A 21,205-nucleotide genomic window follows, 5' to 3' on the forward strand; every position below is an offset into this window, starting at 1 on the left:
GAGAGAGAGGGAGACCCAGAATCCCAAGCAGGCTCCAGGCTCTGAGCTGTCAGCACAGAGCCCAATGTGGGGCTAGAACTCATGAACTGTGAGATCATGACCTGAGCCTAAATCAAATGCTTAACTGACTGAGCCAACAGGGTGCCCCTAAATATGTAGATTCTTATTCCAAGCTATCTAGAAACTGGTCCTCTGCTTAGTTTTATATCATATTGGTGGAGTTGACTGCAATCTTCCAATAGTTGTGATCGCTGCAATTATGTTTGCAGCACGGGGGTGGGATACAACTGTAAACAACTTGTGAGCTACCAGTTCCACATGTCACCCACTTGGGGCTTATTAGTTTGTTAGAAATGGGCAATTATTGAACATCAGCTATGTGCCAGGCCTCATGCAGGGTACTTGATGCATGTAATCTCATTTAATCTTTATGATAAAAAACCCTATGAGGTAGGGCTGGTTAGACCCATTTCATAGATGAGGAGGTACTTGGTGATTTGCTTTGGTTGAAATAGCTTGCAATTAGCAGAGCCAAGCTGTAACCCATTTTCTTCCCTCAACCTTAGCTGGTGCCTAGTAGGTAGAAATCACAAGAACAACTTTAGCTCAAGCATTTGGTTCACATTTGCATTCAATATTTATTGAAGTTCCTAGGCCCATCCAGTACTTACTGTCGGGGCTTAATAAGTTCTAAACAATAATGATTTTTCCCTGGATGAGTATAGATGCTTCTGTCAGCTGAGGCTGATTTCCACCTAATTTGCAGGGAATTTGTGCGGCACAATGATGAGCTAAATATTTATGCAGAAAGGATGTATGTACAAATCACATTTCCATAAGAAACACAAGGCAAATGAGAGTTTCCCACAAAAAAGTTTATTGATGGGAAAAGACGCTTTAGAGAATCAAACATTAGCCAGGATTAACCAGCATTATCCAAGAGTTAGCCATATTTAGGCAATTTTAGCATTTATGCTAGAGAAGTGTTTTTATTAAGTGTTGCCAAGGATTACTGGAGGAGAAATTATTTTTGCTCCTCATAGTTGAGGGAAAAAACTTGGGAATATCTCTTAATGACCAAGCCATTTTAGTGGGTGACCACGGGCAAGCTGTCACCTCTCAGTTTCTTCCTTCCTTCCCTCCTTCCTCCCCTCCCTCACTCCCTTCCCCCCTCCTTCTTTCCTTCCTTCCTTCAATGTTTATTTACTTATTTTGAGAGAGAGAGAGAGGGAAGACACAGGGCTTGAACCCACTAACAAGGAGATCATGACCTGAGCAGAAACCAAGGGTCAGATGTTAACCAAATGAGCCACCCAGGCACCCCTGAGTCTGTTTCTTTTTTTTTTTTTTAAATTACTTTTAATGTTTATTTATTTTTGAGACAGAGAGAGACAGAGCATGAGCAGAGGAGGGGAGAGAGGGAGATAGAGAGAGAGAGAGAGAGAGAGAGAGAGAGAGAGAGAGAGAGAGAATCCGAAGAAGGCTCCGGGCTCTGAGCTGTCAGCACAGAGCCTGACGCAGGGCTCGAACTCATGAGCTGTGAGACCTTGACCTGAGCTGAAGTCGGACACCCAACTGACTGAGCCACCCAGGTGCCCCTTTTTTATTTATTTAATTTATTTTTTTAAACCTGAGTCTCAGTTTCTTAAGCCGCCATCTACTGGATAGGATTGGATGTTCCCCAAGGCCTTGCCCACCCTGTTTTGTAATTTCTGTGTGCTACAACTGTGCCTCTCTGTCTTTTTATTTATACTGAGGGGCAGGCTGTTGACCTCAGGCCACCAACCTTCCTGTTGAGGAAAAAGAGTCAGCATTTAGGCTATCTACTATGTGCCAAGCACCTGCTAGGTGCTTTATGTCAGTCAACTCATCACCCCTCATAGCATAGGTTTTATTTCATTTTATAGCTAAGAACAAATAATTTGCAAATTGAGAAGCAGCTGCTACTTTTGGGGCCATGCTCCAGTCCTTTCACCCCTATCTAAGTTCAACAAAATTTTTTAAGTGGTTTCCCAAATAGGTACCAAGGGGCAAAGAGCATAGGGCTTGGAGTCGTATAGGCCTGCGTTTGAATTCTGCCTCCCCAAGGTACTAACTGCATGCTGGGGTGAGTCCTGTCATTCCTCATGTGCACACACTTACCTTATGATCTCCACAGAACAGGGCTATTGTGTGCCTTCTCTGGGAAGCTGTCTGGCTCTGTGGTCCCAGTCTGGATGGTTGGTCATTCTAGGCTTCCCTCCAATGGTCATCTCAGATGGCCATGCTCACGGCCTCTCTGGTGGAGGAAGCAGCTTTGGATGTGGCCCTAACTTTTTCCCCATGCTTGTTTCCTTGAATTCCTTAGCCTGATCCCACCCAAGCCCTGGCCCTGCCTGACTTCTGCCTGTGTATATGGTGTATGGCTGGAGATGTGGGTTTAGCCCCAGCAATGCCAGTTTCTAGTTGAGTGACCTGGAGTCAATCATTTGATTTCCCTAAGACTCAATTTCTCTTCTTTGAAGTGGGGATGATTTTATAGACTTTAAGACTTTTATAGTTGGTTAAACATCATGATGTTGAAATTGCATGCTGAACTGTATTGTGCCCTCACCCCAGGGAATGACCTTGGTCTTTCTGAATGAATTCTTCTGTGACCTTAAGACTTCCTGGGTTATAGAGTCCCTCTGACTTTATTACAGAGGGACATCTGAGTCAGCCGGTCCCTTGTGGTCAAGATTCAGATGCCTTGAATGAGCAAATGGGTGAACAACCTTTGTCCCACAAATGTTGCTTTAAGAAGATTCATTTCTGCCTGGCTGAGACATATTTCACCTAGATGTAGCTCATTTAATGTTTTTAAAACTCTGTGTCCAGGCACCACCTGCTGAGGTCACAGAAGCAGCAGGTGGCTGCCCCAGGATGCAGAGCCAGACCCCCTTGTGTTCTTTCTGCTGTGCCCGCTGGTGCTCACGGGTCCAGCCTCTGCTTGGAATTTAGCTTTGGCAACATCAAGACTCACGGTCAGACTTTTCATTTCGTTTTCTTCTGAGATTGTGACATGGCTTTGAAAAGATGTTTCAGGAAAATGAGAAAGTTGTAGAAAAAAATTAGAGGTACAGTTCCACAGGGGATCTCAGAAATACACACTCTTCCATCTTAAATAAATAACCACTTTATTAATTATAATTCACATAAAATTAAAATTTGCCTTGTAAAAGAATACAATTCAGTGGGGGTTTTTTTTAGCATTTTCACAGAATTGTTGTGCAACCATCATCACTGTCTAATTTTAGAACATTTTTATCACCTCCCAAAGAAACCCCACACCTGTTAGCAGTCACTTTTCGTACATCCTTGGTAACCACTCATTTACTTTCTGTCTCTGTGAGTCTGCCTATTCTGGACATTTCATATAAATGGAATCATCTGATATGTGGCCTTTTGTGATTGGCTGCTTTCACTTAGCATCATGTTTTCCAGGTTCATCCATGGTGTAGTGGGTTTTAATATTTCATTCCTTTTTGGCTGAATGACATTCAATTGATGGCACATCACATGCTGTTGATTCATCACCAGAGCTAATGGATGTTTGGGTTGTTTATACTTTTTTTTTATAATTTAACTTTATTTTTTATTTTTTAAAATTTACATCAAAATTAGTATATAGTGAAGCAATAATTTCAGGAGTAGATTCCTTAATGCCCCTTACCCATGTAGCCCATCCTCCCTCCCACACCGCCTCCAGTAACCCTCTGTTTGTTTTCCATATTTATGAGTCTTTTTTGTTTTGTCCCCCTCCCTGTTTTTATATTATTTTTGTTTCCCTTCCCTTATGTTCATCTGTTTTGTCTCTTAAAGTCCTCATATGAGTGAAGTCGTATGATTTTTGTCTTTCTCTGACTAATTTCACTTAGCATAATACCCTCCAGTTCCATCCACATAGTTGCAAATGGCAAGATTTCATTCTTTTTGATTTCTGTGTATGTATATATATATATATATATATATATATATATATATACATATATATATATAGTGTGTGTATATATATATACAGTGTGTATATATATATATATACATTGTGTATATATTGTATATATATACCACATTTTCTGCTGTACGTGTATTTTCTACCACATTTGATTGCTGTATATATATATATATAGTGTATATACATACACACACATATATATATATATATATACATTGTATATATATTGTATATATATGCCACATTTTCTTTATCCATTCATCCATCGATGGACATTTGGGCTCTGTCCATACTTTGGCTATTGTTGATAGTGCTGCTATAAACATGGGGGTGGATATGTCCCTTTGAAACAGCACACCTGTATCCCTTGGATAAATGCCTAGTAGTGCAATTGCTGGGTCGTAGGGTAGTTCTATTTTTAGTTTTTTGAGAAACCTCCATACTGTTTTCCAGAGTAGCTGCACCAGCTTGCATTCCCACCAACAATTCAAAAGAAATCCTCTTTCTCCGTATCCTCGCCATATGTTGTTGCCTGAGTTGTTAATGTTAGCCATTCTGACAGGTGTAAGGTGGTATCTCATTGGGGTTTTGATTTGTATTTCCCTGATGATGAGTGATGTTGAGCATTTTTTCATGTGTCGGTGGGCCATCTGGATGTCTTCTTTGGAGAAGTGTCTATTCATGTCTTTTGCCCATTTCTTCACTGGATTATTTGTTTTTTGGGTGTTGAGTTTGATAAGTTCTTTGTAGATTTTGGATACTCTTTATCTGATATGTCATTTGCAAATATCTTCTCCCATTCTGTCAGTTGCCTTTTAGTTTTGCTGATTGTTTACTTTGCTGTGCAGAAGAAGCTTTTTATTTTGATGAGGTCCCAGTAGTTCATTTTTTAAAAAAAAGATTTAAAGTTTATTTCTTTATTCCGAAGGAGAGAGAGAGAGAGAGAGAGGGAGAGAGAGAGAGGGAGAATGATAAAGAGGAAGGAGCAGAAAGAGAAAGAGAATCTTAAGCAGGCTGTGCACTCCCAGCATGGAGCCCAGCATGGAGCCTGACACAGGGCTTGAACCCATGAATCCTGAGATTATGACCCCCATGAACTATGAGACCATGACCTGAGCTGAAATTAAGAGTGGGACAGATGAACAGATGCTTAACCAACTGAGCCATGCAGGTACCCCTGGGTTGTTTCTACACTCTGGCTATTATGAATATCGCTGCGATGACGGTTCCTATACAAGTTTTATAAGGACACATATTTTCAGTTCTCTTGAGTATAGACCTGGGGATGGAACTATTGGATCAGCTGATAACTTTGTTTAACATTTGGGGCAACTGCTAGACCACTTTCCAAAGTGGGTGCACCAGTTTACAACCCCATCTCCAGAAGCTCTATTTTGGCCTTTTGGTTGAAATGCAGATGCTGACAATTTATTGAGCTTCAAGCCCGATTTGGTCCCAAGTCTCAGAGGAACATTCAGATAGAATTACGGGATTGAATTTAGCATGGTCAAGAAAGACCTGCTGTGATCTATGATGTTGCACCTTAAATGTCCTGTAACCAAATTTAAAATACGATACAGTCTGGGATTTGAGTTCTTGAGGAAGAGCTGCCATCTAGCACAGGAAGAGCAGTTTAGGACAGTGCCTATCTTGCTTTGAGTTCCTTTTGGCTGAGACAAAGATTTGAGTGCAAGTCATTTCCTTGGGAGGTGACCCCAGGAAGCATCTGGTAAAGCATGAAGAAAGTGAGACAAGGAGGGGCAGGAAGTCAGTAAGGGGTGTATCATGGAGCAGGTTGCCACTGTGAGCAACCAGACCTCATTTCAGCCAGGGACCTCTGGGATCCAGTGTAGAACATGGCTTTGAGTTCTCTCTGTGGAGAAACAGAAAAGCTGGAGCATTTATCCACCAATCCCTGGTCTGCCAGTTGGTTGAGGGCTACTTCCAGGGATGTGAACTCCTTAGGACTCTGGTTTGTCTTGCCTGTACCCACAGCCACGGGAGGTGAGTTGCAGGGCTGGCCCTAAGCAGACCATGGTGTGTGGAGGTCCACGGGCAGGGAACTGCCAGCATCAGCCATGGGGCCAATCCAAACTGTCAGCTGAGTAACTCTCCAGTGGCCATCTCTAACTAACCACATTTAAAAGGTTCGATCAATGTTGTGTAAGGGTATCTCTGTTGACTTAAAGGAATCAAAAGTAGGAGAAATAAAATCTTTTCTTAAACCCTCCCCCGAGGTAGAAAGCACAAAGCTTCTAGAATGTGGGAAATGGCTGATATATATTTAAAAAAAAATTGAAGTTAGAGGCTGTTCTTTAAGAAAGAAAAGAATGGGGCAATTGAAAAGCATTTGCTGAAGTAATCAGAGCTGAGAGGCAGGAATAGAAATGGAAATCAGAATCTGTCTTGAGACAATTTAGTGGGATAATCAAGGGCTAGGAATTGTGCCAGTTCCCCACAGATCAAAACCACTGGGTTCCACAGAGCCCTGAGTACATGTTTATGTTCAGGCCCAGTGGAAGAAAGGGCCTGTGTGCCATCAGCTTCCAAATCCACTGGAGACCTGAGTCACCTGGGGCATGTAAGAAAATTACACGTCTGGGGTCTTTCCAAAGCAGGGCCCGGGAATCTGTATTTTAACAAGTTCCCTGGGTGACTGTGGTTCAGATTGGGGGACCTCTGACAGGAGACAGTCTTACTGTAGATAAAGTTCCAGACATTTTTGGGAACTGACAGGAAAATGGACAATCTACTGTGCTTCCTTCTCGGCCTTCCCCAACGCCCTGCTTACGTTTCACTGGCTCACGCTTTGTAGCTAGCCCAACCTGTCAGCAGAAAGAGTTAGGGGTCCCAGGAAAAATAAAAGACAAAGCTTTCAAGACATACAAAAAGTCGTTTTAGGTCTCTGCCCATCTTGTGATCCATGCCCAAAGCACATTTCTTACAGAAATTCCTGGGATATGTTGAGATTGCATAAAAATAGACCCCAGTAGATAATGATTTTAGGGGAACAAAAGAATATAAGAGCCACTATCAGGCCAGGAGAGAGCCTAATCATATCAGGGGCAATGAATCAGAGGTAAAGCTTCTAGTGCTGGTTCAGAAGTAAAGACTGACCTGAAGCATGTTCTATCTTTGCAGGATCTAAGCCCCTTTGAGTATTCAGACACCGACCAACTAAAGCCAGAGAATTGACAATATTGACTGTTGCTGGCCTTCATGACTTTGACCTGAACTCTGTCCCCTTAAAATGACTTTTGCCCCAATTCCATGCTGGATTCCCCATTGGGCAAGCTGATTCATGAACAGGTATGCCTCCTTACCTTAAAACTTCCCCAGTTTTGTTGCTCAAGGAGACACTGCTTTGGGAGATATCTCTGGTGTTCTCCTTTACCTGTTGCTAGTAAAACCCTTGCTTTTCCTATTCTGTGGCTTGGTCGTTTTCTTTTGGCTTGACACCCACTAAAAGGCAAACTTAGTTTTGGGTAACAAACCTTTAGTTCCATTCTTGGCTAAAGTGTCCGGCAGGAATGTCTGTGGGGTAGGATTTTCACCCCTGGGAACTGGGAATCTCAGACGGCATGGTCCTTTCTGTAAAGCATGGCCCCATATGAACAATCAGACTGTCAAGTTAGTTAAAAAGGGTACATAGGGGTTTTCTTGACCGAGTCTCTCTAAAAATATGAAAGGCTGTGAAAACTTCTCACTCCCCACCAAACTTTTCTTAGTCAGTGTTATGGGTTGAATCATTCCCAAAATTCATGTTGAAGTCCTGTCCCCCCCAGTACCTCAGAATGTGACCTTATTTGGGATAGGGTCTTGAGAGAAGTAATTTGGTTGTCGAAAACAGAAAAACAAGCCCCAAATGGAGTCATTTGCCACCCCACCCCATGACAGCAAACTGAGACTTAAATATTAGCGTGTCAACAGATCCTAGGAATGTTTTAGGGGTCAATCTGAAACTTTCTGATCAACACCAGTAAGGTCATCTGCAAAACAATAACCCTGGCTCCCTTTTGTGAGAATAGATGGAGTCCTGGTCTGCTTCTTTCTTTTATTTTGCTAGTAACCTCCTTGCCCCACCCTCCTTCCCTTGAAAACCTTCCATTTTGTACAACCCAGACCTCTCTGCTTGCTAGGCGGGATGCTGCCTGCCTCATGAACTGCTTAATAAAGCCAATTAGATCTTCAAAGGGACTTGTTTGAATTAAAAAACATTTTTTTATTATTTATTTTTTAAAGTTTATTTATTTTGAGAGAGAGAAAGAGAGAGAGAGGCAGAATGAGAGGGAGACAGAGAATCCGGAGTTGGTTCTACACTGTCAGCACAGAAACCGACTTAGGACTAGAACTCACGAACTGTGAGATCATGACCTGAGCCGAAATCAAGAGTCAGACACTTAACTGACTGAGCCACCCAGGCCCCCCTGAATTTTGTTTCTTAACCCAGTGAAAATGAAGTCTTTAGGGTGGGTCCTAATCCAGTATGCCCCATGTCCTTATGGAGACAGGTTGTGTGAATTTAGGGCGGCCATGCACAGACCAAGGAGAGAGGTCTGGAACAGATCTCTTCTTCACAGCCTCAGGAGACCCCAAGCCTGCCACTACCTTATTTCAGGTTCCACCCTCACCCTTCCAGCTAATTACCCTTCTTCCTTGAAGCCTCTGTTAATGTGGTTCCTAAGGGGTCACCAGGTTAGATTTTTGGCTGTATGCTTTCTTCATGTCCTGAGCTCTGCCCCTGTAGCAGCTACACATTTGTAATTAATAATTTGTGTAATGATTTATGGAGTGTCTTATCTAGAATGTAAACTCTATGGGGGAAGGGATTTTTGTTCTGTTTGTTCACTTCTGTTTCCCCAGCACCTGGAACTGTGCCCAGTACATAGTGGTGGGTTTTCTATGGGTATTTGTTGGCTGAACAAATGAATAGCATGGAATCGCCAGAAGGGCATGGACCAGGTCTGTCTTGTTCACTCCTGTTTCTCCAGCACCCAGAGTAGGTCCTGGCATAGAATAAACCCTGTGACTGTCAGGGGAAGGTGAAGAAGAAGGTGACGGGGAGGGAGGACATCAGGCACAGCTTGCCTGGGTTGGGAGTCTAGAGAGCTCTTGGCTCCATGGAGACACCCTCCTACTAACAGACCAGTGTGATGTAAGGGTGATGGGTCCACCCAGGGGACTGCTTGAGTCCAAGAAAGGAGGATGCCTGGTGGGATGTAAGAGAGGGTGTGGTTGAAATGGATGGTGGGGAGAGCTTAGGAGTCAGTGTTAGAGCTGGAGAAAAGGCTGCTGAAGAGGCATTTTTTTTCAGGTTCCCCGGGTCCTGCTGGCTTGAGGGCCACGTAAGGAATGCCCTCCAAAGCTCACCCCCAGCATGTGAGCTCAGGAACAGCACAGCCTTTGGCTTGTTGGGCTGCATTGTTCACCATGGCCTGTATTGTGTTGGGGTTCCCCTGGTGTCCCCAGACTGGGTTTTTCTCATGGGCTGAAAGATCATGTGTGGATGAGGCTTCCACTTGGGAAAACAAGTTCCTGCTCTTCTAGTTTCCAGAAAGGTAGGATTTATTCCGGAGGTTGTCTAGCAGGCAGACCCTGTTATTTAGAGAGCCCCCCACTGGGCTGGCCCTACCAAAGGAACCGTTCCTCTGACTGTGTTCCACGGGTATCTCTGTGCATTTCAGGGTACTTTGACACCTTGTCAGACTGTTTGCATTTGGAATACAAAACAGTCAGGTATGTTTCCAAGGAAGAGGGTGGGGGACACATACACAGGCATGGCTGGGTCCCCAGATTGGAGCTGGAGCAGAGAAGGAGCCTGGATGACATGCCTGCGAGAGACCACCCGTCTCAGGGCCCCTGGATGTGGTTCCTCAAGCAAAGATTCCTTGGGCGTCATGGACCATCTGCCTCCTCCTATGGATGTCTTCAGCATCATCTCTCTCCCTCTCCCACAGCAAGAGGGCTTGATCAAGGTATCTTTGATTGAATTAGTAGCTCCTGAAGCACAGTGTAAGATAAAATTGGGGACACAGTGTAAATGAGAACACGAAAAGATTTACTATATTAGATGTTCATTGTGGTAACGTGGAAATGTGACGGGATAACTTATGGGGATTGCTCTGGGCTTTGTTGATGCTGCTATAGTGGGGTCAGAAAGTGCAATCTGCTTTGGTTTTCAGTGTTTTCTTCCTGTCCACCCCCCTTTCCAGGTGGGTGTCTTCTTGCCTCCCCTGGAGTGAACTGGAACCTCTCAGGTGAGCCTGCAAGGAAGGCACAAATGCTTCCCTTACCTTTGCTCTCACGCTCCATCGCTCCATCAGCCCTTTAGGGCAGGCTCACAGTGATCCCAACCTCTCTGTGCGTCAGTTTCTTCATCTATAAAATGGGGACAATTTTACAGATTGTAAAATTGTGAGAAAATGAGTTAACATTTGATCCTTCTCTTCAGTTATATGTTTATATACATACATTTATTTCCAGGAATTGGCTCAGGTGATTGCAGAGGCTGGCACATCTGACATTTGGGGGGCAGGGGATCAGGCTGGGGACTCAGGCAGGAGCCCATGCCACAGTCTTGAGGCAGAATGTCTTCATCCCAGAGAAACCTCAGTTTTGCTCTGAAGGCCTTTCAATTGATTAGATGAGGCGGGCCCACTCACATCATGGAGGATGATCTCCTTTACTTAAAGTAAAGGATTCTGCTTGAGTGTAGATATTAACCACATCTACGAAACACCTCCACAGCAACATCTAGATTAGTGGTTGATTAAATAAACGGGGTGCTGTAGCCAAGCCAAGCTGACATATAAATGCTGTCCCTCCAATTTTATTAGGGCATGACATCCCTAACCCAGCTAACTGGCCCCTTGCATGCAGGCCGCAGTGACCAGCTAGGTCTGACCTCTGGGGAAGCTTCCTGCTCACACTCTCTGCCTCTCCCTCCATTCCTGACCCCCTGCATGGCTCTTGTTTTTCTTATTCCACCCCCTCCCCACCATGGGTAGTGGAATTTGGGGGTGTCTTTTGGGTTCTTGAGGTGGCAGAGGGGAGAAGATGAAAGAAAGGGTCTGGTTGCATAAAGGCAGCTTGCTTCTCCTTCTTTCCTGTTGACCCTGGTTATTAAAGAGAAAAAAAAGCCAGCATCACCCACTGCCAGGGTGCGTCTTATGCCAGTACTCATATGGCTTTCCAAACTCATTAAGCTGAAAGTGTGTCTGTCTCTTTTGCAGTCTTGAATTATATTAACCAGCCCCCTTTTGTTGCCCCTAGCTTTAATTTATTTTCCTTGATCATGATAGATGGGGGAGGGAGAGGCTGCCCTATCCTGATGGCTGGTGACTGTCACCCAGCCTGGAGTTTGGTTGGAAAATCAGGTAGTGACATGCGTTTCTCAATCAGTTAGAAAGTGTGTGTCCTACCTCCCTCCCCACGGGCTTCTGACTCTTTAGCAGAAGTCTCCTTATTATATGCAGCTTGTCACAGTCTCCCCAGTTGTAAAAGTTTATTTTAAAACTGCGTATGCCACATAATATTTACAGATGAAATTATATACTGTTTGGGATTCGCTTCAAAATAATGTAGGAGGGGGAGGTGGGTGGGATACAGTTGAAACCAGATCAGCCATAAATCAATAATTGTTCAAGCTGGGTGGTGGGTATATGGGGGCTCATTATATTTTCTGTATACTGCTGAACATGTTTACAATTTTCCATAGCGAAAAAATTAAAGAGGAAAAGATTTTTCTAAAAAAACCCCACATTACTAAACAAAATCCTTAAGTATGTTTTCAAATAGTGTTCCTCAAGAATATACTCAAGGTTCCACAGATGTTTGATTAAAATTTCATTTTTAAATATATTCTTAACTCTTTAATACTTGAATAACAGGATGTGGAAATACAGAGCTGGGGTTGACAAACGCTGTGAAGTGCCACATAGTAAACGTTTTTGGCTTTAAGGGCTACATAGGCTGCTGTTGGAGTGCAAAAGCAGCCACAGGCACTATGCAAATGAATGTGCACAGATGTGTTCCAATAAAACTTTATTTGTGAACACTGGAATTTGAATTTTCTGTAATTTTCACATTTCACTAGTCTTCTTTGGACTAAAAGAAAAAATCATTAAAAAATAAAAAAAAACATTCTAAGCTGGTGGGACTTACAAAAACAAATGGCAGGCTGGATTTGGCTTATGTCACATAGTTTGCAGACCATGCCATAGATGATAGTTTAACACACTGGAGATGACCAACAGGTAATTTGGCCTTCCAGGATCAGTTTGTTTCCTCGAACAACCCGGGGAATAAAACTTTTGTCATCTGTGGGCGCATTAAAAAACAAAACAAAACAAAACAAAACAAAACAAAACAAAACAAAACAAAACACCCAAGCCAAGTACTGCATATGTTGGTTGAAACAGAACCAAATAATTACCATGTGACAAAAGAATAGGAATAAAAGTCCCTTTCTTTATTGTTCAACTCTGGTGTACTACCCACAGGTAACAGCTGGGGTCCCTGTCCTCTATGATCTGAAGACACACCAGCCCATCCTTCTTCCTCCCCAGATGGCTGGACTACATCTGCTTTGAGGATCAAGCAGGAGACAGATAAGCTGCCAGTTCCCCAAATACAGTTGTACACTTTACGTCTTGAGAATCAGACCTCCCACTGGCGGGAGCGCTTGCCCTTAACTGATACGTCAAGTAAGAAGGGAATGGTTGTATGTCTGAGCTAAACTGACAAGTGTCAATGTTTCATGATACCTCTGAGTAGGATCCCATGAGGGAACTGTGGGCAAACCTTTCTTCCTGCCTCAACTTCCCAAGTCCCTCTGGCCCCATTTGGGTCCCCAGCTGCTGGGGGGTAAGGTATCTGGTCAGTCTATAGGTTTGATGTCTCCTATGTTTTGTTTTGTTTTCTCTCTACTTTTCCTTTTGATTTTTTGAGAGTGGACACTGATTTAACTCTCAGCTTCCTCTCTTTTCCTTAGGGAATCAAACCAGGTTATTTTTGTTCATGAGATGGTGAAATACACTGAAAGTAGTGAGGGGGGGAAAGGCGTGAGAGAGAAAACGCCCGCTGCGTCCACTGGGATCCTTGCTGGCTGTTCCTGAGTTTTCCATGGAAAGCACTTGGATACTCAGAACAAAGGGTAAGCTGCATTATTCTTTTAGAACCAAGAGGGAGGAACCTTGGGGATTAGCTGGTCCAAACCTATCCATTTACAGATAGGGAAGCCAAGGCTCCCAGGGGGGGAAGGCAGGAAATAGGGAGTGGTGCATGAATGGGGGAGAGATACGGTTTGGGAAGGATGAGCAGGCAAGGGGCCTGAGGAGGGTGGGAGGTGCTGCAGGGTGTTTGCCACATGAGAGATGAGGGGGAGGAGGCCCTGCCAAGATGGTCCTAGAATGCCCAGCTTGAGATGTGGCCTCCTCTTGGGGATTAAAGGCTGCTGGAAGGTTTAGGTGGAGGGTGTTGGGTTGTGTTATGCTTCAGAAAGGTCTCTGTGTGGAGGAGGGATGCACTCCAGAAGCTGGAGGCTGGAGGTCCTGGAGGAGGATAAGAAGGCTGGGCAGGAGATGTGGATGGCCGGTTGCGGGGGGTGGGGGGAGGAGAAGACATGGCAGCTTGGGGAAAGGTGGAGCCAGGGCAGGGGGCTCCTGTCTGGATGGGGAGATAAGCCCATCTGAAGGGTGGCATGAAAGAATCTGGAGGGGGAGAGACTAAGGAGAGAGCTGCCCTGGTGGAGTGAGACCTTGGAGGTGGTGACCCAGGGCCTGGTGAGGAGCAGGGGAAGGCCGAGGTGGCAGGTGTCAGCTTTGACAACTGGGAACCCAGTCTACAAAGGCTGACCTGTGACACCCCTGTTTCCGGTTGAGGTTCTGATGTCACACACTCCTGACCATAGAGGCATCAGCCACTGAGAGGACAAGCCAGACGGGTGATCTCTGGACCCACGGCTTCTGGCTCACTCTCCTGGCTCTGGGAAGGAGGTAGAATCAAGCTGGTGCTGGTTACTGTTCTGTGTTGGTTGATGTGAGAAAGTGGAGAACCTAATGACCAAAATGAAAAAAAAAAACTGCTCCGTGGGTGTCTGGAAGCATGCTCTCAACATCCCTGCGTTTAATCTGACGTCTTTGGCCGGGTTCCCTATGTGACATGAAGTGCCGTATTTATTTCAGACCCTTTCCAATTTCTGACAATTAGTTTCTTGGCCATTAAGCTGGGCTGGAGCAGGAATACTTTAATGTGCTTATTTATATCTCATTGGTTACATAAGTCCCCTCGTAAGTAAGCGCCATGATCCCCAAAAGTGTCAGCGTGAAAGCTTCAATGGACTCATCAATCTCTCAGCCTGTCTTCCTGGAAGGTCAGCCTTGAGGCAAATTGCAGCTTTGTCACCACTGATCTGATGGCCCATCCACCACTTTTGCCTGATTTTTGAGCACTAGGACCTTAGAACCAATTCGAGGGGGGAGGTGGGGGCAGGAGGGACACGTGGAGAGTCACCAGAGCCTGGTCCTTCAGAGAGCTGGGGCCCACAGCCATGGGGCTGAGACACAGACAGGCTGGGGGCAGATGAGTGGCAGTTGTGGGAAGATCTTACACAGGGAGGGACATGGTCAGGCTTCCCCGAGGAAGACCATTTCGGCTGTATGGCGCAAGGTGCATGGAAGGGAGGGCAGGCGGCAGTCCTGCTGAGCGTGACTGGCTCCAAACCCCCATGAGAGCCAGCTGAGACCAGCTTCATAATTTCTGAGCCCGCTTCAAAGTGAAAAAGAGAAGCATCTTATTCAAAGTTTGAGGACAATGGAATATCATTCAGCCATATAAAGGAATGAAATACCGATGCGTGCCACCACATGGATGGACCTCAAAAGCGTTACACTAAGTAAAAAAAAAGCTAGACACAAAGGGTCACACATTGTATGATTTCATTCATATGAAATATCCAGAAGAGGTAAATCATAGAGACAGAAAGTAGGTCAGTGGTTGCCTGGGGTTGGGGGCTGTGAGATGTGAGGGGTGACTAAATGGGAAGGGGGTTTGCAATTGGGCTGATGGAACCGTTTTGGAGCTAGAGAGAGGTAGTGGGGACGCACTAAATGCTACTGAATGGTACACTTTAAAATAGTTAATTTTATGTTCTGTGAATTTTACCTCAATAAAAAAATGTATTCACTGGGATTGGGATGTAGACATAATTTGGGGGACTTCTAGAGTGATATTGTGGTTTTTTTCTTAGCATTTTGTTTTTAGAGAGAGAGAGAGAACAAGCAGGGGAGGGGTAGAGAGAGAGAGAGAGAGAGAGAGACAGACCCTCAAGTAGACTTCACGCTGAACGTGGCTCAACCTCACGACCCTGAGATCATGAATTGAGCCAAAATCAAGAGTCAGACATTTAACTGAATAAGTCACCCAGGCGCCCCAGGTGATGTTGTACTTCTGACCCAATAGACACACAGCCAAATTCTTCCAAAAGACTTAATTTCTTGATAGGGCCCAGAAGTTCTTTTACACTTTTTAGGTAAACTGTCTTGCTGGTGTTTGTGTGTGTGTGTGTGTGTGTGTGTGTGTGTGTGTGTGTGTATGAAGATCTGTTGATTTACAGTAGTAGCTACTATGAATATATAGTAAGTAGCTTGGACATTTTGGATGGATGTCATGAATTCCGTGCCAGAATTATGTGTCATTAGCTACTCTAAATTCATCCAGTGTGGAAAGAGAGAGGCTGGTGTTATAGCAGCCTGAAGGACCACAAGGGCAGTCTGTGAGCTAAATTATGTAGTCTCAGTCTCTTATCTGATACATCACAGGGATTCGGGAGTTACAGGAAAACTTCCCTAAGTGCCCTGATGATCTTCCAGCCCGAATGAAATACTTGGAGTGAAGGGAGGTCACTACTGGTGGCAGCAGATTACTCCAAGGCTGAACATTTCAATGCCTAGAATGTTTTTATTTTCCTGTACCTGAAAGATACCTCTCTTTGGTTTATACCCACGGGTCCAATGTTTTCTCTGGGGCACACTGGTTACCCTTCTGCTGGGAGGTGATGATAGGAATCCCATCCCCTTCTTCTGAAAGCTAAATATCCCTTGTTATCTTGCAAGCTTCTTCATGGGCCGGTCATCCTTCCTGGACACACACTGCCAGGGAAATGTGCTCACATCCATGCTCTGACCTGGTGACCTAATCTCTTGCCCCCATCCAAATGCCCTCATCTTCCCCTCTACTCAGTCTCCTTCTCGGGGTGCTGCCCCCTCTTCTTTAGGCCATTTTACACAGAGGCCCTTCTTCTGATTCTTTACTCCATGGTGGGGCTTGTTGGTCTCCTAGGAAAATAAAACCCTGCCCTGTACGAGGCACCCTGACCTTGCTGACTCTGAAAGAGGAAGGGTCAGGGATGGGCTGAATTATGCCCCCTGCCCCCAATTTATATGTTGAAGTTATAACCCCCAGGACCTCAGAATGTGACTGTGTTTGGAGATGGTACCTTTAAAGTGGTAATTAAGGTAAAATGAGGTCATATGGTGGGCCTTAATCCCCTAGGACTGGTCCTTAAAGGATTAAGACATAGCAGGGGCGCCTGGGTGGCTCAGTGGGTTAAGTGTCCGACTTCAGCTCAGGTTATGATCTCATGGTTCATGGGTTCCAGCCCTGCATTGGGCTCTGTGTTGACAGCTCAGAGCTTGGAGCCTGCTTTGGACTCTGTATCTCCCTCTCGCTCTGCCCCTTCCCTGCTCACACTCTGTCTCTCTCTCTCTCTCTCTCTCTCTCTCTCAAAAATAAATAAACATTAAAAAAGAAGACATTAGGACATAGATATGCACACACATGGAGGAAAGACCATGTGAGGACACAGGGAGAAGGAGGCCATCCGCAAGCCAAGGAGAGAGGCCTCAGCAGAAATCAACTTTGCTGACACCTTGATCTTGGACTCCTAGTCTCCAAACCAGGAGGAATTCACTTTCTGCTGTTTGGGCCATCCTGTCTGTGCCAGCCCCAGCAAACTAGTTATCAGAACCTCCCAAACTGGCCTCTTCTCCTTCTCAGAGGGGTCACTCTCTGCACGAGCCCCACCCCCCACCTTCCCAGGAAAGAGAAGGTGATTTCTTCTTTTTTCTTTAATGTTTATTTCTTTTTGAGAGAGAGAGACACACACACACAGAGTGCAAGCAGGGGAGGGGCAGAGAAAGAGGAATCTGAAACAGGCTGCAGGCTCTCAGCTTGAACCCACAAGCCATGAGATCATGACCTGAGCCGAGGTTGGACTCTTAACTGGCTGAGCCACCCAGGTGCCCCAAGAGAAGGTGACTTCTCACTGAAGCAGAGAAAACCCTGATCCCAGAAACAGAAGCATAGTCTAAGTTCCTAGCAGGCTGCCCACTGGATAAGTCACGACAAAGCTTTGGCAGTGTTGTTTGCTTCTCCAGGAATCTGAAGCCTAATTTTAGTGTCTTGTTTATAGAGTCTCTCAACCCCTCTTTGGACTGTGGGGTTATGGTCCCTGAGTGCCCAAAGTGGCAGGTCTGACCTAACTGCTAGATTCTGATGGAAATTGGATTTAATAAGGCTACCAGCCGAGGCATTCTGGTAAACAACACAGATTTGGCCAGACTCTAGGAATGCTTCCAGATGCTTGGGAAGTTGGTTCCCAGACATCACTCCCCCTCAGCACTGGACGGTGGGTCTGCGTGGGACCTGACCTCCAGAATGCAGCTGGAAGGAGGTACCTGGGGTGGGTTTCAAGCACTGGTAGCTTGGAGTTCCCACCCAAGCAGAGTAGTAGCCACATAGGGTCTCGCATATGCCCTCGGGGGGTCATCTCTCTGAGGTGCAGTGTTCTGAAGCTCTTATTAGCTGGATGCCTGGGCTACATTAAGAGCAGAACAAAGTGCATCTCTCTGTGGCTTCAGTCTAGATGGTGTCTCAAGCCAGGCATTGATTATAGAAGTTGAGAAAGGCCAGTGCAGAAAGCAAACCCAGCCCTCTGATTGGCTGTGCTAAGTCACCGGGAGCAGACAAGATGGAGGGATGGGAGGTGGGGTCTAGAAGCCAGGGTCCCAGGTTGGACCCTTATTACTGACAGCCAGCTTCCTTCCATGTTCAGTGCTGTAGGGCAAAACTAAATGTCTGGGTTATGGGGCCTGTTTTCTTAAAGGAGCAAAGGGCAGATGTATTAATGTCTGTTTGTGCCAAATGCAAGAGGTAAGAAAGAAAGCGAGGGATTCAAATAGCCGGGGGTGGGGATGTTTGACCTAGCTGGGGCTGGGAGATTTAGGAGACAGGAGGGTCAGCAATGTGCCCATAACGGAGCGTCTCCATCACTCGCCCCTCAGGCTGAAGCACAGCACTGAGCCCACTTTGGGCAGCACTGAGTATTAATGAATGGGGGGGGGGTCTGACATTCTGTGCATGTGGAGGCTACCTGAGCTGACACCACTAACCCAGATGAGTTTTGTGGCTGCTGCTGTTGTCATCCCTGGGGCGCATTAATTAAAATTAAGGCACAGTGTGGTGTGCTGTGTTTACATCTGGTGAAACTGGGAGGCTTTGCCTGGCCTGACTGCAGGTTCCCCTTTCCACTCTGCTTCCACAGTTAAGGTACCCTTGCTGAGCAACCCTCCTTCTCAAGGGGACCGGGTGCAGTTCCCTCTTATCCCTGAATAGCAGGTTTCAATTCCCTGCCAGATCGTGGGGTTGTTCAAGGAAGCCAATCACATCCTCTCGTGGGAACAAAGGGTCACCTCACTCTCTTGATAATACAGGCCTGCCACCCACAGCCCTTGGTGGTGCACTCTGTTCTGGCATAAGATGCCCATGTGGCCTTGTGTGACATGCAGTGTCCTCCTCACCTGGGCCGTATGTGTGATCAACACATTGCCGTCAAGCGTATCTGTCCAGTGTCAAGTGTGGTAAATTAGCCATCCATCCCCATGACCCTAGGGCAGGAATATCTCCCCCACCAATGGAGTGGTTGAGGCGTACTGTCTCCCCAGCCATGCCTAACAGCTGTCATGTTAGGCTCTCTGGAGAATGGAACTTGTCTTGGTTTAATTCAATTAAACCTTAGAGCTGCTCAGACCAAGTTCCCCTTGGGCTGGGCCAGAGGGCACCACTTAGGGTGAAGCCTTCATGCTTTCACCTCTGAGGTTAGTCCCTGCTCCTTCCCTTGATCCAGGGCCCAACACCAAGCACCCCCTGAGCTCTGCTAACAGTCCATGGGCCGTCCTCCTTTTCTTTTCTCCTCCGAGGCACTGATAAAATAAGACTGCTGGTGGCTGTCTTGGTGTGCCAGCATTCCCATAGTACAGATGCTTTTTGTCTAGATGCGTGAATGACTGAATGAGCAAGAAGGAGTAATAATGGTGTAATAGGGAATTTGGCTTACCGCTTCCTGGGGGTGTGTATTAGTTGTGATGAAAGGCCCAGCACAGCAGGTGCTACTGGTACTCTGCCCACATCCCCTACACTCGCATGCTGGTGGCTTCCTATGGCAAGATCCTGCAACTCTGCCTGAGGGTTTTCTCTGGTTGCAGATACTTGCTGGTGCATGGGGCATGTTGAAATACCAGGGAAATTAACCCCTGGGAGCAGCACTCAACCGATGATGCATAGAAACTGGCGGGTAGAAGTTTAGCTCTCTCATCCCTTGGGAGGAGTAACTCTAAGGTATGTTCTATGTCTGCATCGAACAATAGAAATATAATGTGAGCCATAATTGTGAGCCACCTATGTTCTTTTAAGGCAAAAAGAAATTATCACATAAGATCAGTTTTAATACTATATTTTAACCCAATATATTCAAAATGTTGTCCCCTGAATACATAAATAATACAAAAATCATCAATGAGATATTTTACTTTTTTTAAATACTAGGTCTTCAAAATCTGGTGTGTATTTTATAGTTACTCTATATCTCGATTTGAACTAGCCACACTTCAAGTCCTCAATAGCTCCATGTGGCTCGTGGCTCCCATCTTGGCCAGCATGTTCCCTATCATCTTCTTTAAGCAAAAATCTTTGAGCCAAAATTCCCCACAGTGGTAACCTGTTCATTAATGTCCCCCTATTAGCTTCCTTCCTTTCCCTAAATTATTTCCCCACTCTCCAGCTAGAGGTTCCTAAAAGCACTTTCAGAATCAGGGTCTGCTTTGGGTGATCCCTTCCTAAGATAGACAGTCATGACACCAAGCATGCTCCGGAGAGTAGCACCAGGACTCCTGGGTGAAAATATCAAGAGAGTTATTTGAGCAGCACCAGGGCCATTCATTCATTCATTCATTCATTCATTCAAAATTATGTATTGAGCTCTTTCTATGTGCATTGCACTGTGCTGGCCACTGTCCAAAAGGGGAATGGGTATGAAGCTTCCTACTACAAGGGGAGTTCAGGAAGATTCAGACTGGCTTCTTGCTGGAGCAGCTCCACAAGGACTTTATGAATCAGACTAGGATTTTGATCACGTGCTGTCTGGCATCCTTTCCAGCCTATAGGCACTGCCTTCCATGATTCATCTGTGCCTCTGAGAAGCTTCTCACGTTGTTAATTGCCTGTCTTCCATGGCATGCTGCTCCCTAAAGCTGCAAATCAAGGTTTTTGTGACATTTCTTCTCTAGCAGTGACTTGTGATTAGGTTGTTGTTCCTAAAAAAGGTTCATCCCTCATCATCTTTGCAATTTCCCTTTGATTTTCTTGTTTGGCAAATTGCGGTTCTCCAGATAAAGACTGGGTTCAGAGCCTATTCACTTTCCCCCTTCATTACTCAGCTGGAAAACACACCTAAGCCTCCTGTTGGTGGAAGGGACCTCAAGACCATCTGGTTCAATGTTTTCATTTCAGAGATTGGGGGACTGAGGGCTGGAAGGGGGAAATTACTTGCCTAAAGCCCTGTGGTGCAACAGCAGTGCAGCTGGTATGGAAGGGAAGTGCCTGAGGTCTCTGTGGTCTCTTCCCAGCTCTTGGCCTCAGCCATCCTAGCTACCACCCGTGGGGCTGGCCCAGCCCAGGCCAACACTGTGTATTGGCATGCATCACTGGCTGGGAGGCTGAATGCGCCCCAGGAAGGATCTAGGATCGTTCCTGATGGGGGAGAAGGATGTTAGTCCTGAATTGCCCTGAAGCTTTTGGAGGAGGCCACACAGTAGTTAGGACTTGAATCAGGTTTCTAGCTCCTCCTCTGATGGCTGTGTGACTCTAACTGGGTCTCCTGGCCTCTCAGGGGATCAG

At 45.6% G+C, this 21,205-nt stretch overlaps 1 long non-coding RNA gene across 4 annotated transcripts in view; it reads left to right on the forward strand.

Moving 5' to 3' along the window:
- Nucleotides 1-21,205, forward strand: part of LOC106969022 (uncharacterized) — a 110,014-nt gene that overhangs the window by 84,003 nt on the left and 4,806 nt on the right. For 3 of the 4 annotated variants that reach the window (XR_008289091.1, XR_008289094.1, XR_008289093.1), the window contains 5 exons: nucleotides 7,115-7,282; nucleotides 9,658-9,948; nucleotides 12,541-12,678; nucleotides 12,966-13,127; nucleotides 19,516-19,648. This is a non-coding gene — a long non-coding RNA (uncharacterized LOC106969022). The remainder of the gene's footprint in view (nucleotides 1-7,114; nucleotides 7,283-9,657; nucleotides 9,949-12,540; nucleotides 12,679-12,965; nucleotides 13,128-19,515; nucleotides 19,649-21,205) is intronic. The other variant, XR_008289092.1, reaches the window with a different exon arrangement.

Source organism: Acinonyx jubatus, chromosome A3 (genome assembly GCF_027475565.1).
Source record: "Acinonyx jubatus isolate Ajub_Pintada_27869175 chromosome A3, VMU_Ajub_asm_v1.0, whole genome shotgun sequence".
Taxonomy (NCBI): Eukaryota; Metazoa; Chordata; class Mammalia; order Carnivora; family Felidae; genus Acinonyx; species Acinonyx jubatus.